Raw genomic sequence first — 23,551 nt, 5'->3', positions numbered from 1 at the left:
TTGCTTTACAAAAGGAATTGTAAAGGAAGGCTGGCAATCTTGCCCTCAGAGTCCCACTCCCCTTTTGAAGGACATTGTTACTTACACTGCTACCTAAATTCACAACACAGGAGAGAGCCAAGTTCTCCAATTATAATTTTCACTATTAAAAATCATAATTTCAATTTTTCAAGTTTTTTCACGTTATTCTTTTTGATCATCACAATATAAGGGAAGCAATGGTTTTTCCATTCATAAATTATAGAAAATGTAGTGCCAGCATTCCCCAACTCGTCACCACTCTGTACTGTCCAGTGACCTGGGCAGAAACCGAGGGCTCCTAAACACACTGACAGCCACAAAAGGACTCTTGTGCATTGTGACTCTTTCCCTACTATCAGAAGTTACTGAATAAAATCTGTTTCACCACTTGAACTAATATCTGGCTTTGTTTGACAACACATACTCCCCGCCCCCCTGCAAATATGGACAAATCCTGTCAGGTCTCCTCTTTATCATGTCTGACACCTGACCCAAGTCCCCTCCTCCGCCCTCCTCTCTCTGGCCCCCTCAGTCTTCAAGGCTTCCCACCTGTACCAATGGAATAGCTTCCTGTATCCCTCCGCCCCAGATTTCCCAGGCAATCCACTTTGCACCTTTCTCCCAAAGTACAGGTTTCATCATATCTTCCTCCCTTCAAAAATGCCTGTAGTGTTGACAAGCTAATTCGCATTCAATACTGTACTCGGCACTGCTGGTAAAGCCTCAGTTTCATTTCTACCTCTGAGCTGACATGCCGAGGGAGTGCAGGGGCAGAAAGCAGAAGGTGTGCCACACACTGCTCCTCAGGGTCCCTGGCAGAGATGGCCACACAGAATGACAGAATGGAAGAGTCATGAACAGCCCTTCACAGACAGCACTAGCTCAGCCAGTTATTGCCTGAAAATATTTCATGACAAAGAGTCATTATCTCCTGAAACAACCCAGAATCTCATACAGGGATAAATTTGTCATCCTTTATCCTCACTCTTCTTTGGGCTTGTACAAAACAAAATAAAAATTCCAATTAATGATGCTGCCAGCCAGCATCTATCAAGGGTCTTCCATGACCCAAGCATCTTACTGAATGCCTACTTGCACTTTTCTTATTGAATTTTTATAGTCATAACTATGAGATGGGTACTGTTATTATTCCCATTTAACAGATAAAGAAAATGAGGCTTAACATAGATCAACATGTTTCCTGAAAGCACATATCCTATAAGTGGAAAACAGGGGTATAAATTCAGGTGCCATTGTCCTCATAGCTTGAGTCCTTAACTAATTACTACACAGCATTTTGGTAAGTATTCAAACATTTTTAGACAGTTATCAATCAGTGTTATGGTCTTCAAGCCATTTCTTATGACATATACTGTGTTTCTTTTGTCATCCAGGTATTGTCCTCTGAACTTGGGCCAGTAAATATACAATAAAATAAAAAATAGCATTACAATGAGACCAGGAAAGGCAGATACCTTTCTCATTCATTTAACATTGCCTTCATTAGGCTTTTATTCTTTTTATTTTATTTAAAAGACTTGATCACCACCCTTCTCAATTCATCAAAGTAGATTTCAAATAGATTAAATATTTTCCTTGAAGAAAATCAATAAAAAATAGAAGAAAACAGAGTAACATATTTTCCAAAGCCATTTTAAAAAGATTATTTTCTAGACCTAGCAGTAACACAAGAGAAGACAAAGAAAAATATTGAAGGATTTGACTATAAAAAAAATTTAAACTGCAATATATAAAAACAACTAAAATATAAAGACAAACCACAGACTGAAAAAAAGTGTTTATAAGAAATATGACAAGGGTAAATGCCTTTATTAAACATAGAGAGTATAGCAATCAATGAGAAAAGCATTAAGATAAATGGCTATCAGCAGGAGATTCACAAAAAAGAAAACACAACCTGTAAATTAATGTGTTGGGGGGAGAATTCTATCTCAAAAGAAACAAAAAAATGTAAACAATAACAAGTTGCCAGTTTTCACCTAACAACTAGCAAAATATTAAGAAAAGATATTTTATGCTTTCAGGGAATGTAGCAAAATATGTACTTTTACTTTTTCAGGAGGTAGTATAAATTGACTGACTTCTGCAGAAAAAAATTGGCCATTAACTTTACAGCATTTTTTTAAGTCTTATAGTTAAGCCAATAACCTCACTTAGGAAACAAGCAAAATACAAAAAGAGCTAAATGGAGCAAGATAGTTATCATTGCTTAAATTGGAAAGCTCTGAAGATTACAATAATGGAAGCATGTATATGTGATTTGTGCTATATGTCACATTGACTTCATAAATTAATGTTTTATAATGTAAAAATCACATGTACACTTTGTAACAACATGAAAATATGTATAATTGTGAAAAAAGCAAAATTATATGCATATACTCTGTAATTCACTCCTATAACTATGAGCCAACATTTATCTAAGAAAACAGAAGGGGATACAGAGCATGATAAGGGTTGCTGAGTCAACCTTTTGGTTTTCTCTTATTTTTTCCAACATTTATGCATATGCATGCACAATTTTATAACATTTATCAATATTTATCACAATTTTTATATGTATATTTATGTTTACTTTTTATTTCCTTATTGTGGGTAAAAGTAATAGAAAAAGTAAGCAAAAAATGAATAAATACCTTGAGATCTTATACCTAGCTAATTCTAACTATTGTAATAAATTCCTCACCAAAATTTTATGAAGTTAATTTTATCACTATCTCCATCTTAGCGGTGAGAAAGATAAATTAGCTGAAGATTACACAGCTAGATATCCAGTAGACCTAGGATTCTAATATATACCATTTCTACTATTCTTAATGGAATCATTCTAAACATAGTTTTTTTTATCAGATTTTTACAGTTTAACAGTATATTTTGAACATGTTCAAGTCATTATTTATCCTTCCACATTCCAGTTCATGATTACCACAGTGGATTAAAAATATACAACCAACCCAGCTATATGCTGTCTACAAGAAACTCACTTTAAATGTAATGATATAGGCATGTTGAAAGAAAAAAGATTGAAGAGATATATTATGTAAACATTAATATAAAAAATCAAGTGTGGCTATATTTACATCAGATAGGGTAAACTTTTGAACAAAAAAACATAAAAAAGAGAGGAATATTGATAAAAAGTTCAGTCAAGAAAATATAGCAGGGAAACAGAAGATGGCAATGGAGTAGGCGGACTTACCAACTTCGACCTCCCAAAACCAAAGTGGATTACAAATTAATTTTAAGAACCATCATCTGGAAAAACAAACTAAACTAAGAGGTCTCTTCAACCAAGGAACACTGAGGAAGCCACACTGAGACTGGTAGGAAAAGCAGAAACACGGAGAGGTCTGCCCAGCTCCCCGGAGCAAATGGCAGCTAGGAGAGACTCACGTGGCTGGAAGTGAGTTTAGCAGAGAGGTCCTGAGTCCCAGGAACAAAGCCCCAGCCTGCAGCCCCAGAGCCTAGAAGAGGCGTATGGAAAGTATTTAGCTGGAAACAAGACATGATACTGTTTGTGATAAAGAGACTGATTTCTCAGACTCAGGATTCTTCTAAACGGGACCACACAGAAAACCTCTCTCACAACCACTCACCCAGGACTCCGGGGGATGAAGAAAGAGGAGAAGACCAAAGTAACAGAAAGAGAGTGTAATCTAGGAGGCACAGGGAGAAACATTTTGGGAGACAGCCACCCTAACCCCTAGGATGAGTCACTCCCCAAATCTGAAGTGAATATTTCCCCTGGAAACAGCAATACCAGCAAAGGGAAGCAGGACACCAGCCAAACAAGCTTTCCCGCGACATTCAGCGCAGAGTCTCTTAGAAGGAGGGAGCTTTTGGGAATAGAGTAGTGAGTATTAGGGTCTGAGCTGCAGCACCCCCACCCACATGGCTGAGGGCTCGGCCGGGGGCAGGCAGCAGCGGGACATGAGAGTGCAGTTCTGTCAGCAAGGGCGGAAGCCGGCTGACCACCACTGGCCCCAGGTGTGAGCTCAGTCTTGCCCAGCTGGGGAGGAGGGGACATGCAAAAGTGGTCAAGCCCAGCTGCAGACCACCCAGAATCCAGCCTGCGGGAGAAGGGCAGGAGCCCTGGAAGGGGCAGAGACCCACCCTCAGCAAGGGCATAGGAGCACAGCCCTGCCCCACCCGTGGAACCCAGGCTTGTGGCCTGACTTGGGAGCTGGCTCCTCCCATGGGGGTAGAGCCAAAAACCCAGAAAAAATGGAGTCCCCCTAATGAGCGTGGGCACAGAGTCCAGCCCAGCCTGTGGAGCCAAAGCTTGAAGCTGTCCCATGAGCAGGCTCCTCCTACAGGGGAAAGGTGAAAGCCCAGAATCAGGCAGAGACATGAAGCTGAGCAAAGGTGCTCACCCCTGCCCTCAGGGCTGAGCATAACGCCACCCGTGGGGGCTGAGTAAAGGACAAAGCCAATGAGGCTTGTACACCTGAGCATGTGATCACAGCCAATCCTATGAAGAAGAGGCGGAGACCACAGCAACAACCCACAGTGGACAGGAACCGGCAATGCCCATTCCCAAATGCCCTAGGCAGCAGCAGTAGAGGGAGTGGTGGGCCTGCAGACAGACCACACCTATGGAACACAGAGGGAACACCCAGTGGACTCCAGTGGCCAAAACTTTCTTTTACACAGACAAAAGGAGAAAGCAGAGAAATGCAATACAAATGAATCAAGAGAAATCCCCAGAAAAAGACCGGAATGAGTCAGATATAACCAAATTATCAGATGCAGTTTAAAATAACAATTGTTAGGATGCTCAAAGATATTAGAACAATAGATGGTCATTACAAACACCTAAATAAAGAGATAGCAAATATAAAAAAGGACAATGAAATAATAAAAAAGAATCAGTCAGAAATGACAAATACAATATCACAAATGAAGAACACAATGAAAGGAATTAAAAGCAGGATGGATGAAGCTGAGAATTGAATCAGCGAGTTAGAGGACAAGATAAATAAAGGCACAGAAGCAGAGCAGAAAAAAGAGACTCAAAAAGACTGAGGAAACTCTAAGAGAGCTCTGTGAAACCATGAAGAGAAATAACATCTGCATCATTGGGGTTTCTGAAGAAGAAGAGAAAGAACAAGGGATAGAGACTTTGTTCAAGCATATCATAGCTGAAAACTTCCCTAAATTAAGGTAGGAAAACATCTCACAAGTTCAAGAAGCACAGAGAACTCCATTAAAGAGAAACCCAAAGAAATCTACACCAAGACGCCATAATTAAAGTACTAAAGCTAAGTAATAAAGAGAAAATATTAAAAGCTGCTAGACAAAAAAGGACTATCACCTACAAAGGATTCTCCATAAGGATGACTTCAGAATTCTCAACAGAAACACTTGAGGCCAGAAGGGAATGGCAAAATATATTCAAAGTAATGCAGAACAAGAGCCTACAACCAAGACTATGTTATCCAGCAAGGCTATCATTTAAAATTAAAGGAGAAATAAAAAGCTTCCCAGACAAAAAAAAAAAAACTCAAGGAATTCACTACAACCAAACCAAGGCTGCAAGAAATGCTAAGGGGACTGCTGTAAACACATCAAAGGAGAAAAAGAATATAGCAAAAGAGGAATACAGTTTTAAAGAATAAAATGGCAATAAACAATTACATATCAGTAATAACCTTAAATGTAAATGGATTAAATGATCCAATCAAAAGACATAAGGTAGCTGAGTGGATAAGAAAACAAGACCCATACATATGCTGTCTATAAGAGACACACCTTAAAACAAAAGATGCACATAGACTGAAGGTAAAAGGATTGAAAAAAATATTTTACACACAAAAAATTAAAAAGAAGCTGGGGTAGCAATATTTATATCAGAAAAAATGGACTTTAAAACAAATACTATAGTAAGAGATAGAGAAAGTCACTACATAATGATAAAGGGAGCAATCCAACAGGAAGATACAATCATTATAAATATCTAGGCACCTAATATGGGATCACCTAAATATATAAAGCAGACTTTGATGGATTTAAAGTGTGAGATCAACAGCAATACTATAATAGTAGGGGATTTCAATACTCCACTAACATCACTAGATAGATCCTCAAGAAAGAAAATTAACAAAGAAACAGCAGACTTTGAGGACACACTAGATCAACTCAATTTAATAGACATCTTCAGAACCTTTTACCCTAAAGCAGCAGAATATATATTCTTTTCAAGTGCTCATGATACATTCTCTAGAATAGACCACATGTTAGGACACAAAAGTGGTCTCAAAAATTTAAGAAGATTGAAATCATATCAAGCACTTTCTCTGATCACAATGGCATGAAACTAAAAATCAACCACAACAGAAAAGCTCAAAAACTCTCAAACACCTGGAAACTAAATAGCAAGTTGTTAAATAATGAATGGATTACGAATGAGATCAAAGAAGAATTAAAAAAAAATTCCTAGAAACAAATGACAATGAGCATACAACAACTCAAAATCTATGGAACACAGCAAAACCAGTACTGAGAGGGAAGTTCATACCACTACAGGCACACTATAAAAAACTAGAAAGAGCTCAAATAAACAACTTAATCCTGCATCTAAAAGAATTAGAAAAAGAACAGCAAGTAAAGCCCATATGTAGTAGAAAGAAGGAAATAATAAAGATCAGAGCAAAAATAAATAACAGAGGCTAAAGAAACAATACAGAGGATCAATGAAACTAGGAGCTGGTTCTTTAAAAAGGTAAACAAGATCGATGAACCATTAACTAGACTCACCAAGAAAAAAAGAGAGAGAACTCATATAAATAAAATTAGAAATGAGAGTGGAGAAATAACAACTGACACAACAGAAATACAAAATATTGTAAGAAAATACTATGAAAAACTGTGTGCCAAAAAGCTAGACAACCTAGATGAAATGGACAAATTTCTTGAAACCTACAATCTTCCAAAATCAATCTGGAAGAATCAGAAAACCTAAACAAACCAATTACACCAAATGAGATGGAAACAGTTATAAAAAAAACTCCAAACAAAGCAAAGTTTGGGGCCTGATGGCTTCACAAGTGAATTCTACCAATATTCAAAGAAGAAATAACTGCTATCCTCCTCAAGCTATTTCAAAAAATTCAACAGGAAGGAAGAATTCCAAGCTCCTTTTATGAGGCAAGCATAATTCTGATTCCAAAACCAGGAAAAGATAACAAAGAAAAAATATTATAGACCAATATCCCTGATGAATATAGATGCTAAAATCCTCAACAAAATATTAGCAAACTAGATCCAACAATATATAAAAAAAATCATACAACATGATCAAGTGGGATTTATTCTGGGGAAGCAAGGCTGGTACAATATTCACAAATCAATCAATGTGATTCCTCACATAAACAAAAAAAGAAGAAAAACCACATGATAATTTCAATAGATGCAGAAAAAACATTTGATAAAATTCAGCACCTGTTCATGATCAAAACTCTTAGCAAAGTGGAAATACAGGGAGCATACCTCAACATGATAAAAGCCATCTATGACAAACCCACAGCCAACATCATACTCAATGGGCAAAAATTAAAAGAAATCCCCTAAGATCAGGAACAAGGCAGGGGTGCCCCCTTTCACCACTCTTACTCAACATAGTTCTGGAAGTCTTAGCCACAGCAATCAAACAAGAAGAAGAAATAAAAGGCATTCAAATTGGAAAAGAAGAATTAAAACTATCATTATTTGCAGATGATATAATATTGTATATAGAAAACCCTAAAGTCTCAGTCAAAAAACTACTGGACCTAATAAATGAATTCAGCGAAGTGGCAGGATATAAAATTAATACTCAGAAATTAGAGGCATTTTTATACACCAACAATGAACAGTCAGGAAGAGAAATTAAGGAAACAATCCCCTTCACTATTACAGCCAAAAAAATAAAGTGCCTAGTGGTAAATTTAACCAAGGAGACTAAAGGCTTGTACTCAGAAAATTATAAAACATTAATAAAAGAAACCAAGGAAGATACAAACAAGTGGAAGCATATAGCGTGCTCATGATTAGGAAGAATAAACATCATTAAAATGTTTATATTACCCAAAGGTATCTATAAATTCAATGCAATACCAATTAAAATACCAATGACATACTTCAAAGATATACATCACATATTCCAAAAATTTATATGGAACCAGAGGAGAACACGAATAGCCTCAGCAATCTTAAAAAAAAAAAAAAGAATAAAGTGGTAGGTATCACACTTCCTGATATCAAGTTATACTACAAGGCCATTGTACTCAAAACAGCCTTGTACTGGCATAAGAACAGGCACATATATCAGTGATACAGAACAGAGAACCCAGAAATAAACCCACAGCTCTATGGACAACTGATATTTGACAGAGGAGGTAAGAGCATAGAATGGAGTAAAGTCAGCTTCTTTAATAAATGGTGTTGGAAAAATTGGACAGCTACCTGCAAAAAAATGAAACTAGACCACCAACTTACACCATTCACAAAAATAAACTCAAAATGAATAAAACACTTAAATATAAGTCATAAAACCATAAGCATCTTCAAAGAAAACTTACACAGTAAGCTCTCCGACCTCTCTCGCAGCAATATACTTGCCTATTTATCTCCACAGGGAAGTGAAATAAAAAACAGGATAAACAAATGGAACTTTATCAAACTAAAAAGCTTTTGCAAAGCTAAAGACAATAAGAACAGAATAAAAAGACAAACTACACAATGGGAGACCATATTTAACAATACATCTGATAAGGGGTTAATAACAAAAATTTATAAAGAACTTGTAAATCTGAACACCAGGAAGACAAACAATCCAATCAAAAAATGGGAAAAAGAAATGAATAGACTCTTCTCCAAAGAGGTAATACAGATGGTCAATAGGCATATGAAAAAATGCTCAACATCACTAATCATTGGAGAAATTCAAATTAAAACCAAAATGTGATATCACCTCACACTGGTCAGAATGGCGCTCATCAACAAAACAACACAGAATAAGTGCTGGCGAGGATGTAGACAAAAGAGAACCCTCTAGCACTGCTGGTGGGAATGCAGACTGGTGCAGCCTCTGTGGAAAACAGTATGGAGATTCCTCAAAAATTTGAAAATCAAACTGCCTTTTGACCCAGCTATCCCACTTTTAGGAATATACCCCAAGAACAACATAGAACTTCTCCAAAAGGAGAAATGCACCCCCATATTTGTGGTAGCATTGTTCACAATAGTGAAGATCTGGAAACAGGCCAAGTGTCCATCAGAGGACGAGTGGATTATAAAGCTTTGGTACATATATACTATGGAATACTACTCAGCCATAAGAAATGATGACATCAGATCATTTAAAATAACATCGATGGACCTTGATAACATTATATGGAGTGAAATAAGTAAATCAGAAAAAACTAAGAACTATATGAATCGATACATAGATGGACCATAAAAATAAGACTCAGAGACATGGACCAGAATGTGATGGTAACGTGGAAATGGGGTGAGGAAGGAGAGGGGGGGTGGCGGGAGGGGAGGGGCACAAAGAAAACCAGATAGAAGGTGACAGAAGACAATTAGACTTTGGGTGAGGGGTATACAGTATAATCAAATGTCAAAATAATCTGGAGAACTTTTCTCTCAACATATGTACCCTGATTTATCAATGTCACTGCATTAAATTTAATAATAATAAAAAATTGGAAACATATTTAAAAAAATAAATAATATAAAAAAAAGAAAATATAGCAATCTTTAAAGTTTATGCAACAAACATCAAAGCAACATGTAAAGTAAAAACTGATACCACTGAGAAGAAAATAGACACTTGCAGGACTTTGGTTGAAGACTTCAACTGATAGACAGGAAGACAACTGATAGACAAAAAGAAGACAGAAAATCAAGCACTCAATAGCAACATAAACTGATAGGCTTTTTTTTATAATAATTTTATTTTTTTAATGGGGTGACATCAATAAATCAGGATACATATATTCAAAGATAACAAGTCCAGGTTATCTTGTCATTCAATTATGTTGCATACCCATCACCAAAAGTCAAATTGTCCTCTGTCACCTTCTATCTTGTTTTCTTTGTGCCCCTCCCCCTCCCCCTTTCCCTCTCCCATTCCCCCCTCCCCCCCTAAAACCACCACACTCTTATCAATGTCTCTTAGTTTCACTTTTATGTCCCACCTACCTATGGAATAATGCAGTTCCTGGTTTTTTCTGATTTACTTATTTTGCTTCGTATCATGTTATCAAGATCCCACCATTTTGCTGTAAATGTTCTGATGTCATCATTTCTTATGGCTGAGTAGTATTCCATAGTGTATATGTGCCACATCTTCTTTATCCAGTCATCTATTGATGGGCTTTTTGGTTGTTTCCATGTCCTGGCCACTGTGAACAATGCTGCAATAAACATGGGGCTGCATGTGTCTTTACGTATCAATGTTTCTGAGTTTTGGGGGTATATACCCAGTAGAGGGATTGCTGGGTCATAAGGTAGTTCTATTTTCAGTTTTTTGAAGAACCACCATACTTTCTTCCATAATGGTTGTACTACTTTACATTCCCACCAAGACTGTATGAGGGTTCCTTTTTCTTCACAGCCTCTCCAACATTTGCTATTACCTGTCTTGCTAATAATAGCTAATCGAACAGGTGTGAGGTGATATCTCATTGCCATTTTGATTTGCATTTCTCTAATAGCTAAAGAAGATGAGCATCTTTTCATATATCTGTTGGCCATTTGTATTTCTTCCTGGGAGAAGTGTCTGTTCATATCCTCTTCCCAATTTTTATTGGATTGTTTGTTTGTTTGTTGTTGAGTTTTATGAGTTCTTTGTATATTTTGGATATTAGGCCCTTATCTGAGCTGTTGTTTGAAAATATCATTTCCCATTTAGTTGGCTGTCTGTTTATTTTGTTATCAGTTTCCCTTGCTGAGCAAAAACTTCTTAGTCTGATGTAGTCCCATTCATTAATTTTTGCCTTCACTTCTCTTGCCTGTGGAGTCAAATTCATAAAATGCTCTTTAAAACCCAGGTCCATGAGTTGAGTACCTATGTCTTCTTCTATGTACTTAATTGTTTCAGGTCTTATGTTTAGATCTTTGATCCATTTTGAGTTAATTTTTGTACAGGGGTACAAACTGTAGTCCAGTTTCATTCTTTTGCATGTGGCTTTCCAGTTTTCCCAGCACCATTTGTTTAACAGACTTTCTTTTCTCCATTGTGTGTTGTTGGCCCCTTAATCAAAAATTATTTGACTATATATATGTAATTTTATTTCTGGACTTTCTATTCTGTTCCATTGGTCTGAGTGTCTATTTTTCTGCCAATACCATGCTGTTTTGATTGTCGTGGCCCTATAATAGAGTTTGAAGTCAGGTATTGTAATGCCCCCAGCTTCATTCTTTTTCTTTAGGATTGCTTTGGCTATTCGGGGGTTTTTATAGTTTCATATAAATCTGATGATTTTTTGCTCTATTTCTTTAAAAAATGTCATTGGAAGTTTGATGGGAATTGCATTAAATTTGTATATTGCTTTGGGTAATATAGCCATCTTGATTATATTTATTCTTCCTAGCCAAGAACAAGGTATATATTCTTCCATCTCATTGTATCTTTTTCGATTTCCCTTAACAATGGTTTATACTTTTCATTATATAAGTCCTTTACATTCTTTGTTATGTTTATTCCTAAGTATTTTATTTTTTTTTGTTGCAATCGTAAAGGGAATTATTCTTTTGAGTTCTTTCTCAATTGTTTCATTGTTGGCATATAGAAAGGCTATTGACTTCTGTATGTTAATTTTGTATCCTGCGACCTTACTGTATTGGCTTATTGTTTCTAGTAGTCTTTTTGTGGATTCTTTGGGGTTTTCGATGTATAGGATCATATCATCTGCAAAAAGTGATACCTTTACTTCTTCTTTTCCGATATGGATGCCTTTTATTTCTTTGACTTGTCTGATTGCTCTGGCTAGAACCTCTAGTACCACATTAAATAAGAGTGGAGAGAGTGGACAACCCTGTCTTGTTCCTGATTTAAGGGGGAAAGCCTTCAGTTTAGTGCCATTTAATATGATGTTAGCTGATGGTTTATCATATATAGCCTTTATCATGTTGAGATATTTTCCTTCTATACCCATTTTGTTGAGAGTCTTAAACATAAAATTGTGTTGTATTTTATCAAAAGCGTTTTCTGCATCTATTGATAAGATCATGTGGTTTTTGTTCTTTGTTTTGTTGATATGGTGTATTACGTTAACCGTTTTACGTATGTTGAACCATCCTTGAGATTCTGGGATGAATCCCACTTGATCATGATGTATTATTTTTTTAATATGTTGTTGTATTCGATTTGCTAGTATTTTGTTTAGTATTTTAGCATCTGTATTCATTAGAGATATTGGTCTGTAGTTTTCTTTTTTTGTGCCATCCTTGCCTGGTTTTGGTATGAGGGTTATGTTGGCCTCATAAAATGTGTTTGGAAGTATTGCTTCTTCTTCAATTTTTTGGAAGACTTTGAGTAGAATAGGAACCAAGTCTTCTTTGAATGTTTGATAAAATTCGCTGGTATAGCCGTCAGGGCCTGGACTTTTATTTTTGGGGAGGTTTTTAATGGTTTTTTCTATTTCTTCTCTACTAATAGGTCTGTTTAGGCTTTCTGCTTCTTTTTGACTCAGTCTAGGAAGGTTGTATTTTTCTAGGAATTTATCCATTTCTTCTAGGTTGTTGAATTTAGTGGCATAAAGTTTTTCATAGTATTCTACAATAATTCTTTGTATATCTATGGTGTCCATGGTGATTTCTCCTCTTTCATTTTGTATTTTGTTTATATGAGTTCTTTCTCTTTTTTCCTTGGTAAGTCTTGCCAAGGGTTTGTCAATTTTGTTGATCTTTTCAAAGAACCAGCTCCTTGTTCTATTAATTTTTTCTATAGATTTTCTGTTCTCTAATTCATTTATTTCTGCTCTGATTTATATTATCTCCTTTCTTCGGCTGGTTTTGGGTTGTCTTTGTTCTTCTTTTTCTAGTTCCTTAAGGTGGGAAGTTAAGTGGTTCACTTGGGCTCTCTCTTGTTTGTTCATATATGCCTGAAATGATATAAACTTCCCTCTTATCACTGCTTTTGCTGCATCCCAGAGATTCTGAAATGTTGTATTGTCATTTTCATTAGTCTGTATATATCTTTTGATCTCTGCACTTATTTCTTCTTTGACCCATTCATTTTTTTTTTTATAATTTTATTTTTTTAATGGGGTGACATCAATAAATCAGGATACATATATTCAAAGATAACAAGTCCAGGTTATCTTGTCATTCAATTATGTTGCATACCCACCACCCAAAGTCAGATTGTCCTCTGTCACCTTCTATCTTGTTTTCTTTGTGCCCCTCCCTCCCCCTATCCCTCTCCCATTCCCCCCTCCCCCCCGTAACCACCACACTCTTATCAATGTCTCTTAGTTTCACTATTATGTCCCACCTACGTATGGAATAATACAGTTCCTGTTTTTTTCTGATTTACTTATTTCGCTTCGTATCATGTTATCAAGATCCCACCATTTTGCTGTAAATGTTCCGATGTCATCATTTCTTATGGCTGAGTAGTATTCCATAGTGTATATGTGCCACATCTTCTTTATCCAGTCATCTATTGATGGGCTTTTTGGTTGTTTCCATATCCTGGCCACTGTGAACAATGCTGCAATAAACATGGGGCTGCATGTGTCTTTACGTATCAATGTTTCTGAGTTTTGGGGATATATACCCAGTAGAGGGATTGCTGGGTCATAAGGTAGTTCTATTTTCAGTTTTTTGAGGAACCACCATACTTTCTTCCATAATGGTTGTACTACTTTACATTCCCACCAACAGTGTATGAGGGTTCCTTTTTCTCCACAGCCTCTCCAACAGTTGCTATTACCTGACTTGCTAATAACAGCTAATCGAACAGGTGTGAGGTGGTATCTCATTGCCGTTTTGATTTGCATTTCTCTAATAGCTAAAGAAGATGAGCATCTTTTCATATATCTGTTGGCCATTTGTATTTCTTCCTGGGAGAAGTGTCTATTCATATCCTCTTCCCATTTTTTTATTGGATTGTTTGTTTGTTTGTTGTTGAGTTTTATGAGTTCTTTGTATATTTTGGATATTAGGCCCTTATCTGAGCTGTTGTTTGAAAATATCATTTCCCATTTAGTTGGCTTTCTGTTTATTTTGTTATCAGTTTCCCTTGCTGAGCAAAAACTTCTTAGTCTGATGTAGTCCCATTCATTAATTTTTGCCTTCACTTCTCTTGCCATTGGAGTCAAATTCATAAAATGCTCTTTAAAACCCAGGTCCATGAGTTGAGTACCTATGTCTTCTTCTATGTACTTAATTGTTTCAGGTCTTATGTTTAGATCTTTGATCCATTTTGAGTTAATTTTTGTACAGGGGGAGAGACTGTAGTCCAGTTTCATTCTTTTGCATGTGGCTTTCCAGTTTTCCTAGCACCATTTATTGAAGAGGCTTTCTTTTCTCCATTGTGTGTTGTTGGCCCCTTTATCAAAAATTATTTGACTATATATATGTGGTTTTATTTCTGGACTTTCTATTCTGTTCCATTGGTCTGAGTGTCTATTTTTCTGCCAATACCATGCTGTTTTGATTGTCGTGGCCCTATAATAGAGTTTGAAGTCAGGTATTGTTATGCCCCCAGCTTCATTCTTTTTCTTTAGGATTGCTTTGGCTATTCGGGGTTTTTTATAGTTCCATATAAATCTGATGATTTTTTTGCTCTATTTCTTTAAAAAATGTCATTGGAATTTTGATGGGAATTGCATTAAATTTGTATATTGCTTTGGGTAATATAGCCATCTTGATTATATTTATTCTTCCTAGCCAAGAACAAGGTATATTCTTCCATCTCATTATATCTTTTTCGATTTCCCTTAACAATGGTTTATACTTTTCATTATATAAGTCCTTTACATTCTTTGTTATGTTTATTCCTAAGTATTTTATTTTTTTTGTTGCAATCGTGAAGGGGATTATTCTTTTGAGTTCCTTCTCAGTTGTTTCATTGTTGGCATATAGAAAGGCTATTGACTTCTGTATGTTAATTTTGTATCCTGCGACCTTACTGTATTGGCTTATTGTTTCTAGTAGTCTTTTTGTGGATTCTTTGGGGTTTTCGATGTATAGGATCATATCATCTGCAAAAAGTGATACCTTTACTTCTTCTTTTCCGATATGGATGCCTTTCATTTCTTTGTCTTGTCTGATTGCTCTGGCTAGAACCTCTAGTACCACATTAAATAAGAGTGGAGAGAGTGGACAACCCTGTCTTGTTCCTGATTTAAGGGGGAAAGCCTTCAGTTTAGTGCCATTTAATATGATGTTAGCTGATGGTTTATCATATATGGCCTTTATCATGTTGAGATATTTTCCTTCTATACCCATTTTGTTGAGAGTCTTAAACATAAAATTGTGTTGTATTTTATCGAAAGCCTTTTCTGCGTCTATTGATAAGATCATGTGGTTTTTGTTCTTTGTTTTGTTGATATGGTGTATTACATTAACCGTTTTACGTATGTTGAACCATCCTTGAGATTCTGGGATGAATCCCACTTGATCATGATGTATTATTTTTTTAATATGTTGTTGTATTCGATTTGCTAGTATTTTGTTTAGTATTTTAGCATCTGTATTCATTAGAGATATTGGTCTGTAGTTTTCTTTTTTTGTGCCATCCTTGCCTGGTTTTGGTATGAGGGTTATGTTGGCCTCATAAAATGTGTTTGGAAGTATTGCTTCTTCTTCAATTTTTTGGAAGACTTTGAGTAGAATAGGAACCAAGTCTTCTTTGAATGTTTGATAAAATTCGCTGGTATAGCCGTCAGGGCCTGGACTTTTATTTTTGGGGAGGTTTTTAATGGTTTTCTCTATTTCTTCTCTACTGATAGGTCTGTTTAGGCTTTCTGCTTCTTCTTGACTCAGTCTAGGAAGGTTGTATTGTTCTAGGAATTTATCCATTTCTTCTAGGTTGTTGAATTTAGTGGCATAAAGTTTTTCATAGTATTCTACAATAATTCTTTGTATATCTACGGTGTCCGTGGTGATTTCTCCTCTTTCATTTTGTATTTTGTTTATATGAGTTCTTTCTCTTTTTTCCTTGGTAAGTCTTGCCAAGGGTTTGTCAATTTTGTTGATCTTTTCAAAGAACCAGCTCCTTGTTCTATTAATTTTTTCTATAGTTTTTCTGTTCTCTAATTCATTTATTTCTGCTCTGATTTTTATTATCTCCTTTCTTCGGCTGGTTTTGGGTTGTCTTTGTTCTTCTTTTTCTAGTTCCTTAAGGTGGGAAGTTAAGTGGTTCACTTGGGCTCTCTCTTGTTTGTTCATATATGCCTGAAGCGATATGAACTTCCCTCTTATCACTGCTTTTGCTGCATCCCATAGATTCTGATATGTCGTATTGTCATTTTCATTAGTCTGTATATATCTTTTGATCTCTGCACTTATTTCTTCTTTGACCCATTCATTTTTTAAAAGTATGTTGTTTAGTTTCCACATTTTTGTGGGATTTTTTTCCTCTTTTTTGCAGTTGAATTCTAGTTTCAAGGCTTTATGATCAGAAAATATGCTTGGTACAACTTCAATTTTTCTGAATTTGCTGATATTGTTTTTGTGGCCCAACATATGGTCAATTCTTGAGAATGATCCATGTACACTGGAGAAAAATGTATACTCAGTCACTTTGGGATGAAATGTCCTGTAGATGTCTATCATATCCAGGTGCTCTAGTGTTTTGTTTAAGGCCACTATGTCTTTGTTGATTCTCTGTTTGGATGACCGATCTAGAGCCGTCAGCGGTGTATTGAGGTCTCCAAGTATGATTGTATTTTTGTCAGTTTTTGTTTTAAGATCAATAAGTAGCTGTCTTATATATTTTGGTGCTCCTTGGTTTGGTGCATATATATTAAGAATTGTTATGTCTTCTTGATTCAGTGTCCCCTTAGCCATTATGAAATGGCCATTTTTGTCTCTAAGTACTTTTCCTGTCTTGTAGTCAGCATTATCTGATATGAGTATTGCTACACCTGCTTTTTTTTGGATGTTATTTGCTTGGAGTATTGTTTTCCAGCCTTTCACTTTGAATTTGTTTTTATCCTTGTTACTTAGATGAGTTTCCTGTAGGCAGCATACAGTTTGATTTTCTTTTTTAATCCATTCTGCTACTCTGTGCCTTTTTATTGGTGAGTTTAATCCATTTACATTTAGTGTAATTATTGATACTTGTGAGTTCCCTATTGCCATTTTATATCTTGCTTTCTGTTAGTTTTGTGTCTTGTTTGATCCTTCTCTTTCGTTTTTCTATCTTTTGTTTGTATTTGGTTGTATTCCATACATCTTTCCTCTGTTGCTATCTTTTTTATCTCATGTGCTTCTGTGGTGGTTTTATCAATGGTGGTTACTTTGAGTAATGAAAAGGGTCCCTACCCTGTTCATTATAGCGAATTATTTTGTGAGTACTTTTGCACTCCATCGTCCTTTGGTACTGTTAATCTCCATCTTCTCCCCCTCTTTCTTTTTGTTGTTGTCACAGTTTATATTTGGTTTTATTGTGTTCTTCTTGGAGCTTTTACTTGTGGCTCTGTTTTTTTTTGTTCTTTGTATCTGATTGGAGAACCCCCTTTAGTAATTCCTGGAGTGGGGGTTTTCTGATGATAAATTCCCTCATCTTTTCTGTATCTGTGAATGTTTTTATTTCTCCTTCGTATTTGAAGGATAGCTTTGATGGGTATAGTATTCGTGGCTGAAAGTTCCTCTCTTTCAGGACTTTAAATATTGGGGTCCACTCTCTTCTAGCTTGTAGAGTTTCTGCTGAGAAATCTGATGATAATCTAATGGGCCTTCCTTTATATGTTGTATTCTTCTTTTCCCTGGCTGCCTTGAGAATTTTTTCTTTGCTGTTGGTTTGTGTCAATTTCATTATGATATGCCTTGGAGTAGGTTTGTTCGGGTTAAGAAAACTTGGAGTTCTGTTTGCTTCTTGAACTTGAGGCTTTAGTTCTTTCCACAGGCTTGGGAAGTTCTCATCAATTATTTGTTTAAGTATGTTCTCCATTCCATTTTCTCTCTCTTCTCCCTCTGATATACCTATTATTCTTATGTTATTCTTTTTGATGGAGTCAGATAATTCTTGTAGGGCTATCTCATTTTTTTTAATTTTTGAGTCTCTTTCTTCTTCTCTCTGTTGTGCCTCAAGTTGCTTGTCTTCTATTTCACTAATCCTCTCTTCTATCTGACCTGTTCTATTAGCTAAGCTTGTTACTTCGTTTTTCAGCTCGTGAATTGAGTTTTTCATCTCTGTTTGATTTGTTTTTATAGTTTCAATTTCCTTGGACATATATTCTTTGTGTTCATGGAGTTGTTTTCTGATTTCCCTATATTGCCTTTCTGTGTTTTCTTGTATATCTCGGAGGATTTTTAGGATTTCTATCTTGAATTCTCTGTCATTTAGCTCCAAGGTTTCCAATATATTAAATTTTTTCTCCATAGATTTTTCCTCATCTAGCTGTGTTACCTCTCTTTCTTTTGTATCCATGATATTCGATTTTCTCTTCCTTAATGGCATCTGAGGGTGGTTTTGTTGATAGTATTAATGAGATTTAATAAAGAATAAAAAGTTAAAAAAAAACAAAAAAAATAACAAATCGAAAAAAGTTTTTTTTAAAAAAAATTAATAATGAAATAAAGAAAAATAAAATAACATAAAAATTTTTAAAAAAGGAAATTATTCCCCCCCTCTTTTTTTCCTCTCCTCTCCTCTCCCCTCTTTCTTGAGAAAATCTTGTGGTGGACTGTGAGTTATAACAAACAATGCCTGTGATGGAGGGCCTGAATTGGGGAAAAGTAATAATGGGGCAAAAAAGAGAGAAAGAAAAAAAAAAAAAAAAAAAAAAAAGAAAGAAAAAAGAAAAAAAAAAGAGCGTATGGACCCACAAAAAGCAAATAAGGAAAAAATTTGGGTCAAGAATAAAATGATTTGCTTTTAGGTGTTGGTTTTCTAAGAGTTATGATGAGAGGAATAAGAGGAAAATGGAAAAATGGGGGGACAAATTAAAAACTTACTATTATATTTAGTGGAACAAGAACTAGATAATATGGAAAGCCAGGGATGGGAGCACTGCTAGTGAGTTAAAAAGGTGAAGTAAAAACCCCCCAAAATGCCACAAACATAGGTTTGAGTCCCAGATAAGATAATTTGTTTGTTATTGAGGTTTGAATGAGAGGAGATGTAAAGGAGAAAGGAAGAAACTAATATAGAGGGAGAAAAGAAAGAGAGAGAGAGAAAAAAAGAGGGAACCACTAAAAGAAGAAAAAAGAAAGGAGAGAGAGAGAGAGAGTTAAGGGTTTTGGAGTGCAACCCTCATAGAGAGAAAGGAAGAGAAGAGAAATGATAATGGGAGATGTAACACTTATGGGTAGTGTAGTTCAAGGAGAGGAGAGAGTAAGACCGGTAGAGAGTTAATCGGCCAAATTGGAGGAGGAAAAAAAAGTCTCAAGAATGAAGATAAGAGAAACAAACGAACAAATATAATAAAATGGGATAGGTTATAAAGTCTGCAGATTATTCTTGATTTTGAGAGGTTATCTTCTTGCTTTTTCTTTTCTCTCCCTCTTCCTGGTCGGTGACTCTGTACCCCGGGTTCTGCCCCTTTGGCACGCTCAGGTAGAGGTTTGCAGTTGATAAGTCTCTATGGCAATGTCATGTATTGTGCTTTATTCTCGTTGGGAGTCGAGGCTCATTAGCATTTATAGGCTCCGACAGTGAGAGAGTCCGTGTTCCTGGAGCCTTTCTCCTAGTCTTTGCTTCCTCAATTAGTAGCCTGATAGTCCAGGTATGGGGTTGCTGCTGCCTCTGCCTGGATAGTAAGAGGCTCAAATTGCTGGCAACTCCCCACTCTATTTCCACTCAGCACAGGGCTCTGGGTAAGGCTCAGTCAGTCAGAGCTGCTAGCATAATCAGGCGGGCTTTCCGCCCACTCGAAGACCTCTGGCTCTGCCACTCTATCCGGTAACACAAGCGGGCGCCCACTTCCGGGGCGCTTGGAGGAAACTCTCACTCACTGTCTGCAACCAGGATATCCGGCCAGCAGTCTCACGCTCTGAGTGAAACCCCCAACCGCAGGGAAAAGTTGCAGCGTTGGAATTGAGTCTCACTCCGTCCCCGTGTGCGGCTTTTGCAAGGCGCTGGGGCGGCCCGAGATTCCGCTTTGGCCCACACAAAGGCCCCTGACTCTGCCCCTCTGTGCGATAACACGGGCGCGCACTGCCGAGGCACTCGGAGGAATCGCTCACTCCTTATCTGCGCGCGCAAACCAGGATATGAGGCCAGCTGCGGTTCCCTCTGAGTGAAACAGCCTCCAGCACGGAAAATCTCCACCTTTGGGATTAGTTCTCACTCCCTCCCGTGCGTGGCTTTCCCAGGGCGCTGGGGCTGCCCAGAGACTCTGCCCTCAGCCCACAGAAAGGCCTCTGACCCTGCCTCTCCGTGGGGCAACACGGGCACCCACTTCCGCGGCTTAGGAAGAAATCTCTCTTCCACTAACTGCGCACCGACCAGGAGACCGGGTAAAATGGCCGCTCCGCTTGTCTTTCTTTGTTTGGGTTTGGCGCAAGTGTTAGCTTGTATTGCCCGGGTTGCCACAGGATCAGATTTTCCTCGGCTTGGATCTCTGAGCCACAGCCTGGTTCGGCCGTTTTTGCTGCGGGGGCCTGGATCTATTCACCCCCTTTGCCCGCCTCAGTTTCTATATTCACAGTTACCAGAGAAAGCCGCCCTGTTTAGGTTAGTGAGGAAGGCGGAGCATTTCTTACTCCCTATTTCCTTCGGGGTTTGGTTATATATTTAGCCAATTTTTCACTCAATCATACCTTTGGGTGTATTGCGAAGAATCTGGAAGCTCCAAGTATAGGTTTTTCTGTTTCTGGTTGAAGATCTTGTTGAGTTTTGGGGGAGATTTATTGGTATCGCTTCCTACTCCACCATTACTCTGACGTCAGCTCATCCCCATTCATTTTTTAAAAGTATGTTGTTTAGTTTCCGCATTTTTGTGGGATTTTTTTCCTCTTTTTTGCATTTGAATTCTAGTTTCAAGGCTTTATGATCAGAAAATATGCTTGGTACAACTTCGATTTTTCTGAATTTGCTGATGTTATTTTTGTGGCCCAACATATGGTCAATTCTTGAGAATGATCCATGTACACTGGAGAAAAATGTATACTCAGTCACTTTGGGATGAAATGTCCTGTAGATGTCTATCATATCCAGGTACTCTAGTGTTTTTGTTTAAGGCCACTATGTCTTTGTTGATTCTCTGTTTGGATGACCGATCTAGAGCTGACAGCGGTGTATTGAGGTCTCCAAGTATGATTGTATTTTTGTCAGTTTTTGTTTTAAGATCAATAAGTAGCTGTCTTATATATATTGGTGCTCCTTGGTTTGGTGCATATATATTAAGAATTGTTATGTCTTCTTGATTCAGTGTCCCCTTACCCATTATGAAATGTCCATTTTTTCTCTGAGTACTTTTCCTGTCTTGTAGTCAGCATTATCCGATATGAGTATTGCTACACCTGCTTTTTTTTTTGGATGTTATTTGCTTGGAGTATTGTTTTCCAGCTTTTCACTTTGAATTTGTTTTTATCCTTGTTACTTAGATGAGTTTCCTGTAGGCAGCATACAGTTGGATTTTCTTTTTTAATCCATTCTGCTACTCTGTGCCTTTTTATTGGTGAGTTTAATCTGTTTACATTTAGTGTAATTATTGACACTTGTGAGTTCCCTATTGCCATTTTATATCTTGCTTTCTGTTAGTTTTGTGTCTTGTTTGATCCTTCTCTTTCGTTTTTCTAACTTTTGTTTTTATTTGGTTGTATTCCATACATCTTTCCTCTGTTGCTATCTTTTTTATCTCATGTGCTTCTGTGGTGGTTTTATCAATGGTGGTTACCTTTGAGTAATGAAAAGGGTCCCTACCCTGTTCATTGTAGTGAACTATTTTGTGAGTACTTTTGCACTCCATTGTCCTTTGGTACTGTTAATCTCCATCTTCTCCCCCTCTTTCTTTTTCTTGTTGTCACAGTTTAAATTTGGTTTTATTGTGTTCTTCTTGGAGCTTTTACTTGTGGCTCTGTTTTTTTTTGTTCTTTGTATCTGATTGGAGAACCCCTTTTAGTAGTTCCTGGAGTGGGGGTTTTCTGATGATAAATTCCCTCATCTTTTCTGTATCTGTGAATGTTTTTATTTCTCCTTCATATTTGAAGAATAGTTTTGATGGGTATAGTATTTATGGCTGAAAGTTCCTCTCTTTCAGGACTTTAAATATTGGGGTCCACTCTCTTCTAGCTTGTAGAGTTTCTGCTGAGAAATCTGATGATAATCTAATGGGCCTTCCTTTATATGTTGTATTTTTCTTTTCCCTGGCTGCCTTGAGAATTTTTTCTTTGCTGTTGGTTTGTGTCAATTTCATTATGATATGCCTTGGAGTAGGTTTGTTGGGGTTAAGAAAACTCGGAGTTCTGTTTGCTTCTTGAACTTGAGGCTTTAGTTCTTTTCACAGGCTTGGGAAGTTCTCATCTATTATTTGTTTGAGTATGTTCTCCATTCCATTTTCTCTCTCTTCTCTCTCTGATATACCTATTATTCTTATGTTATTCTTTTTGATGGAGTCAGATAATTCTTGTAGGGCTATCTCATTTTTTTAAATTTTTGAGTCTCTTTCTTCTTCTCTCTGTTGTGCCTCAAGTTGCTTGTCTTCTTGTTTTTTTTGTTTGTTTGTTTTGTTTTGTTTTTTTTGTATTTTTCTGAAGCTGGAAACGGGCAGAGACAGTCAGACAGACTCCTGCATGCGCCTGACCGGGATCCACCCGGCACGCCCACCAGGGGCGACGCTCTGCTCACCAGGGGGTGATTCTCTGCCCCTCTGGGGCGTCGCTTTGCTGAGACCAGAGCCACTCTAGCACCTGGGGCAGAGGCCAAGGAGCCATCCCCAGCACCCAGGCCATCTTTGCTCCAATGGAGCCTTGGCTGCAGGAGGGGAAGAGAGAGACAGAGAGGAAGGAGGGGGGGTGGAGAAGCAAATGGGTGCTTCTCCTATGTGCCCTGGCCAGGAATCGAACCCGGGTCCCCCGCACTCCAGGCCGACGCTCTACCGCTGAGCCAACCAGCCAGGGCCTCAAGTTGCTTGTCTTCTATTTCACTAATCCTCTCTTCTATCTGACCTGTTCTATTAGCTAAGCTTGTTACTTCGTTTTTCAGCTCGTGAATTGAGTTTTTCATCTCTGTTTGATTTGTTTTTATAGTTTTAATTTCCTTGGACATATATTCTTTGTGTTCATTGAGTTGTTTTCTTGGCTCCCTAAATTGCCTTTCTGTGTTTTCTTGTATATCTCGGAGGATTTTTAGGATTTCTATCGTGAATTCTCTGTTATTTAGCTCCAAGGTTTCCAATATATT

This window comes from Saccopteryx bilineata, chromosome 9 (assembly GCF_036850765.1).
Source record: "Saccopteryx bilineata isolate mSacBil1 chromosome 9, mSacBil1_pri_phased_curated, whole genome shotgun sequence".
Lineage (NCBI taxonomy): Eukaryota > Metazoa > Chordata > Mammalia > Chiroptera > Emballonuridae > Saccopteryx > Saccopteryx bilineata.
Note: the sequence above shows the minus strand (reverse complement) of the source record.